The sequence below is a fragment of the Myotis myotis genome, unplaced genomic scaffold, assembly GCF_014108235.1.
Source record: "Myotis myotis isolate mMyoMyo1 unplaced genomic scaffold, mMyoMyo1.p scaffold_m19_p_15, whole genome shotgun sequence".
NCBI lineage: Eukaryota > Metazoa > Chordata > Mammalia > Chiroptera > Vespertilionidae > Myotis > Myotis myotis.
In genome coordinates this window covers 42,176,679-42,182,936 of record NW_023416319.1, presented here as the reverse complement: position 1 = coordinate 42,182,936, position 6,258 = coordinate 42,176,679, and the positions used below count along the sequence as shown (strand labels likewise).

The 6,258-nt window shown below is 55.9% G+C and overlaps 1 protein-coding gene across 3 annotated transcripts in view; it reads right to left on the bottom strand.

The window, feature by feature from the left end:
- Positions 1-6,258, bottom strand: part of CDH23 (cadherin related 23) — a 359,086-nt gene that overhangs the window by 62,021 nt on the left and 290,807 nt on the right. The gene's annotated exons all lie outside the window — the stretch shown is intronic.

Below are 6,258 nucleotides of genomic sequence, written 5' to 3'. Positions count from 1 at the left end.
CTGTTGCAGGCTTGACTTGAGTTTGTTCCTGTACACATATGCCAGGGAAGTCCTTTGTGGACTTTTGATGAAAGGGCTGTAAAGCATGGAGAGAGTGTGTGTGTGTGTGTGTGTGTGTGTGTGTGTGTGTGTGTGTGTTGGCGGGGGGGGGGGGGGGGTTGGGCGGGGAGTGTGTGCCTGTACACTCTGGGAACAGGGAGGGGTGAGTTGGAGCTGAGTGGGAGCCCTAGGCACTGACTGCAGCTTCAAATGGGCATTCGTCTGCCAGCAGCTACCCTGACTCTGCTGAGCTGGGCCTGGGCTGGAGAGCCGGGACAAGGGCCAGGACAAGGGCCAGTGGGCAGGGAGACTCTGCCTGATCACCTGGCAGGGGTGGGAGAAAGTGAGCTGCAGGCCTGCGGCTGGAACCAGAGAGCCCCCTGGATGCACAGCATTGCTCCCAATGTCCCCTGGTCAGGCCCAAGGGTATAGGCCAGTGTGAGCGCCTGCTGTGCCGGGGGCCCTGAGGAAAGGGTGAACATGGGCCTTGAGAGTACCCTGACACCTCCAACGGCCAGACCACCACAGCCCAGGCGCCTGCTGTGCCCCTGGGGGTCCTTCTTCTGGTCCATCTGCTGCCATGAACACTCAGTGCCCGTTGCCACAGGAAGAGGGTGCTGTTTTCACACCTGGGGGGGGGGGCATGGGAATGAGCAGGGTGACACCTGCTTGAGGCAGGGCGGGGCTGCCCCTAGCGTAGGACAAGCCCATGGATCGGACTCCCAGTGCCCCCCCAGAAAGAGTGCGCCTGTCCTGCTGGGAGGCTGGCTTTGCCCAGCCCTCAGCTTCTGACCTGGAGGCAGAGATAACTTCTAAGAACTTGGCTGCCAGACCCCAGGCCTGACTGCTGCAGTGTGGAGGGAGGGAGGAGGCCCCAGAGCAGAAAGCCACCACACTTCCTCTCTAGCTTCCTCCTGCATGGCCTCGAGCCCTTCTTCTCTGGACCTTTACAAAAGTAAGCATCTCAGCTTCGTGGTTTCCTGTTTTCAGTGAAATTTACTCTGAGCTCCAGGCTCCATCTTGATCCATGACCACACGCCCCACCCCCAGGGGCCCTACTGTTTACTCCCTGTAGTTGACAGGGAGGGGCGGGTGCTAGAATAGAAAGAAGACCATGCAACCCTGTGCTCACCCCTGGGGTGGTGGTGCGTCTGCAGATGCCAACCCTGGTGGCTGGTCCCTATGGGCCCTGGCTCAGCACCTGTGAGCTGGGGTGCATGGATCAGAGCAGGGGAATGGGAACAAGGTGTGTGCCTCCAAAGGAGCTGGGAGGAGCCTGTGGCCTCCAGGAAGTCGCCTGCAGGGTAGGACTGAGGCTGGAGGCTCAGGGGTCCTGACAGTATCTGGGGCCCTGGGAGAGAAACCCATGTTTTTAGGCAGTAAGTCATTGTTAAGAGATATACAGTCAAACCTCGGTTCTCGAGTCTCCCTTCTCGAACAATTCGGTTCTGGATCAATTTGTTCACAGGAAGAAATGTCTCGATTGTGGAACAAAATTTTGGTTTTGACCTGACAACCCTTTCATGCTGATGCCTCAGCATCACAAAAAGCGTCTCTCAGGCAGCAAAGGAGAGAATGCTTTTGTTGCTGGAGAAATCGAAGATGAGCACAGTTTTAAACAAAAAGAAGCCCTCCAGAGCGCCAGTGTTGCTAAGGGCGTGACAGCGCTCACAAAACAACCACCACAGGCCATTGAAGAGGGAGAAGAACTATTGCTGATTTGGATAAACAAAAGCAGTGAGTGGGTGATATATGAAGAATTCATTTAAGGCTAGTAGGGGTGGTTAGATTAAGAAGTGTTTATTTGTAGATTATACAGTACATTGGACATGGACTACATATAAGAAAGGTTAAAATGGAATCCTTTGGGGGTCTGGAATGGATTAATTCAATTTACATGGTTTCTAATAGGAAAAAATGATTTGGTTTTCCAACAAATCGCTTCTCCCACAGCCTGCTGGAACGAATTAAAAGTTTGAGAACCGAGGTTCCCCTGTATCAGGGATTACGGCGGCGCCTGTGAGCCCTCTCCTAACGTTTCACAAAGACCTTCTGCTTCCATTGCCTCCAAGGGAACAGAACTGACACTCCTTGAAAATATGCCACAGAGGCCACTGCAGATGCTGCTGTGGGTCAGACTGGCCCAGCCAGGGGCCCTGGCGGTGGGCACTGGGGCGAACGCGCAGAACCACAGGGCCTGTTTCTCAAAAGACCAATGTTGGGGTGGCCGTAGCTCCTGCCTGGTCAGGGCTCCCTCCTGCATGCAGCAGCCTGGGGCAGAGGGGCTGGCACTGCCCCCTTTAGGGAGTAGTCTGGGGTGGGGACTCTGAAGGACACAGTGGGGCTGGGGCCTGCAGAGGGCCTGTCACCTTCCATCCCAGTGTGGGCGCTGCAGCCCTGCCGTCTGCAGAAGCCTTACTGGGTGTCCGCTGAGGCTGAGCTGCGATTTGCTCAGGGAACACAAGGGAACAGCAATGGGCAGAAAGAGGAACTGGGGCGGCCAGCCAGGATGCTGGGTCCAAAGGCCTCTCGACAAGCAGACACCAACAGCCCCGCTGAGCGTCTGTCCCAGCCACAGGGAGCACCGCTGTCTGGCCTCTTCGCGGTCCCCGCCTTGCACAGCCGCCTTCCTTTCCGCATGGGTGCGGTGGGTTAGGGTTAGGGTGTGAGCTCCAGGAGGGTGGGTGTCCAATGACAGCCTGCCCTTTTGAACTCGGTTACAGAGCTGAGAACTGAAGCACAGCCAGCCACTGAACCGGGCTGTCTGAGTTCTGGCCTCAGGACCACTCGCTCACAATGGGCAGGGACCTCTGACCTGCCACCAGCTCTAGGTCCCAGCTGCTTCGCCTGGGCCTGGTGGAATCTCCTCACCAGCAACCATGCCCTGAGCTCGTGCAGGCCCTGGGGGGAGGGGCTTCCTTTTGCCGCTCGGACCTGTGGGCACAACTTCCTACACTACATGTGAGAGAGCTTCTGAAGTGTCCATGTAGCTTGATGAGAAGGTGCTGACACGGTTAGCAGCGTCTGCCTTGGGCACAGGATGGAGAAGTGGCGGTGTGTGCCACATCTTTGCCTTTGTTTCAATGCTCTGTGCTTCCCAAAACACGTTCACACGTGTTAGTACTTCTTTGATTTCCCCCTCGCCCACCAGGAAGCCCTGAGAGGCTCTACTGTCCCCACTTAATGCATCGGGAAACTGAGGTTTCCAAAGGTTGTGTCTTGTCACAAGTGAATGAGGGGCTGGGGCCAAAGCCTGGCTTCCCTGCTTCCCAGGTTTGTGCTCCTTCCTCTTCATGGAACGGAGTGGCATTACAGGGCAGGACTTGGACTTGCTTACAGTACGTGCCAGGGCCCTGGGAGCAGAGCCTGCGCCCACATGCCCGTGGCTCCACTCCTTCCACATCAGTTCCTGCCACTCTCCTTTCTGCCTGGCAACCCCGAAACGGCAGGACGCCTAGTGGGCGTGGTGCCTCCCACACCCACTTGCTTGCCACGGGGGCTGGGAAGGGAGCAACTCTCGCGAACTGCAGAGCCCGTGTTACCGGGAGGCACTGAGCCAGACGCACGGGCAGCATTTGAGAGGCTGCAGCACATCCTGGAGGAGCAGAGCTAAGGGAAGGGCCAGAGAAGGCCAGGCTGCTTGGTGAGCAGCAGAGGGAAGGGCCCAGGTTGGGGTTTTCTGAGCTTGAGCCGGGGAAGCAGGCTTCCCAAACAGCAGCAGCGTCCACATTTAAAACAGAGAAGAGCCCTCGGCCCTAAAGATATGAGGCGAGCTGCCGAGAGCAGTGTCCCCAGCTCACAGACTTCCATGGGGTGATTGCTGGTGATTTTTGAACCAGAAATAGGTAGATTTTTTTGTCTTCTGCCTGGATAGGTAACTTCTGCAGATCCCCACCTGCCTGGGAAGCTAGGGCTGGTTATCCAGGATTGTCTAACCTGCTGGCTGTGGTCTGCATGGCCAAAGGCCCGGTCAAGCCCTCCCTCTCCTCCTCCCCCTCTCCTCCCCTCCCCCTCCCCCCTGCCAAGGTGCCTCTGTGCCTGGGGCTCAGCTTCTGACCTCCCGGCTGCTTTCTGTCCTTCCTCCCTGGGCCCGGCCCTTCCTCTGGCAGGGGCCTCCCAGAGGGCCACTTAGACCCTCCCCAAGCCTGGCCTCCCTGGCTGTGGCTAGCGGGGACTGAGGCTGTACAATGACTTCTCCTGGCCGGCGGCATATCATTGTGTGATAGGCCTGGGCTGGCCCGGATGCCCCTTGCAGTGCAGCTGTTCCAAGCTCTGGGTGATATGGCGCTGAGAACTGGGCGTGGACGGCCTAGGCTGTTCGCAGGAATGTCCGGCTCTCAGGAAATTGGGGGTGGGGGTGGGGTTGAAGGGTTGCAGGGCCGGGGAGGGGCCGGGGTAGGGAAGAAGAGATGTGAGGGCTCAGTAGAGGATTTCTCTTGTTTTGGGAAGGCCTTTGGTAGCTAAATACTAGGTCCCCTGCTTAGAGATCCTCCTCCTTTAAGACATGGATAGAAATGGTGCCTTGACCCTGGCTGCTGGCTGTGAAGTCCTAGCTCTCTATCACATCACAGAGCGTCCGCTCACTGCTCCATGTCCATTCCTCCCACTAGACTGTAGCTTCTTGAGGGCAGACCCGTGCCCAGCTCATCTCTGACTTCTTAGCCTCTAGCACAGGCCTGGCATGTTTTTGGGAATGAATGAATGAATGAATCTCACTTGTCCCTGTCCTACAGGAAGGTGGTCCTATGCCAGTGGGAACTGGCTTGAACCAGGCAGATCATTGTGGTGGGAACAGGAGGATGGGTTGTGGGTCTGTTGGGCATCTCTGGACAGATATGTGCAGGGTTGCACACACCCTCCTCACCCCCATTAGACCATGGTGACCTTTCCTGGAACCTCAGGATGGGCTAATGCTGCCCAGGCTCTGGCTGGTCCTGGAGGGACTGGGACCATCTACTTTCTCGAATACCCACACAGTGAACCTGTCCGCCAGCAGAAAAGAGCCCTCTTCTGGTCACCTCTGGCACGCATGACCCTGGGAGTTCACTGTCCAGAGATTCGAGTCTGGTGAGTGGAAGCAGATCTTCAAGGGTCCAACATTCCTTGGAGGAAAATGCCAATCCTAACTGGGCACTGGCTGCAGGGTCCTAGCTTGCCAGCTCGGCGCCATCCACACCCTGGCTTAGCTGGGCCAGGGGAGTGGAGAGGGTGCTTGAGAAATTAGTGGGACCAGCCCTTGGGGCAGAATGTCACAGGGAAGATATGTAGAGTGTGGGCCCTGCTCTCGGTTCTGAATGCTGCTGTGAGCCCCAAAGCCACCCCTGATTATCACTTGCTCTTCAGCCTTCGTTTGGGCTAATCCCTGGAGCCACTAAATGCTTTGCCCTTTGCTGTGCTAACTATGACTGACTGACAAGACGGCCCAGTGTCCCCTCCTCCAGGAAGCCTTCCCTGAATCCTTGTTAGCACTCCTCAGTGCCCCATCTGTACCTCGGCCTCTGCCTATGAATGTCCTCATTGCATTTCCTTGTGGCAAGGGCCATGTTGCCTTCATTTCTGTATCTCTAGTGCCTGGCACATAGTGGGCATGGGGGACATTGGCTGAATGAATAAATGAACGAAGGAATGAAGGAATGAACAAATGAACTATAAGTACATGAACTATATGCTCCTGGGATGGCCACTACAGCTCCTCACTAGTGTCTGAAGGAACAGAACAAAAGAATTAAAAGCATTGATTCTTTTTGACTTAAAATGTTTGTCCTGTAAATCCTTTCCCACTGGTACCTGATGCTGTGTGTCCGTGTTATGGATTACAGCTCAGGAGCCATACATACATGGTTTGGCAAAAGTAGGTTTACAGTTGTGAGTCCACAAAAGAGTTTATCCTTGTATTATTATTTATTGATTATTGTATTAACTTTGTGTTTCACGGACTCACAACTGCAAACCTACTTTTGCTGCACCCTGTATATTCCGCCCATGATGGCCTCAGGGAACCCCATCCCCGATCCTACTTGTGTTTTCCGGGAGCAGCAGGCTGGTGAGCACCAGGATGAGGAAGGCAGAGAAAAGGAGACTGTATTCCCCCCCAACCCCCTCCCCCCGCCCCCATTCCACCAGGGAGCTGTACGGCCGAGATCTGCTTCAAGGAGGCCAGAATGTCAGGGACTGTGCATAAGACAGGGCTCACGGGTCTCCAGCGGGCAGGCTGGGTCT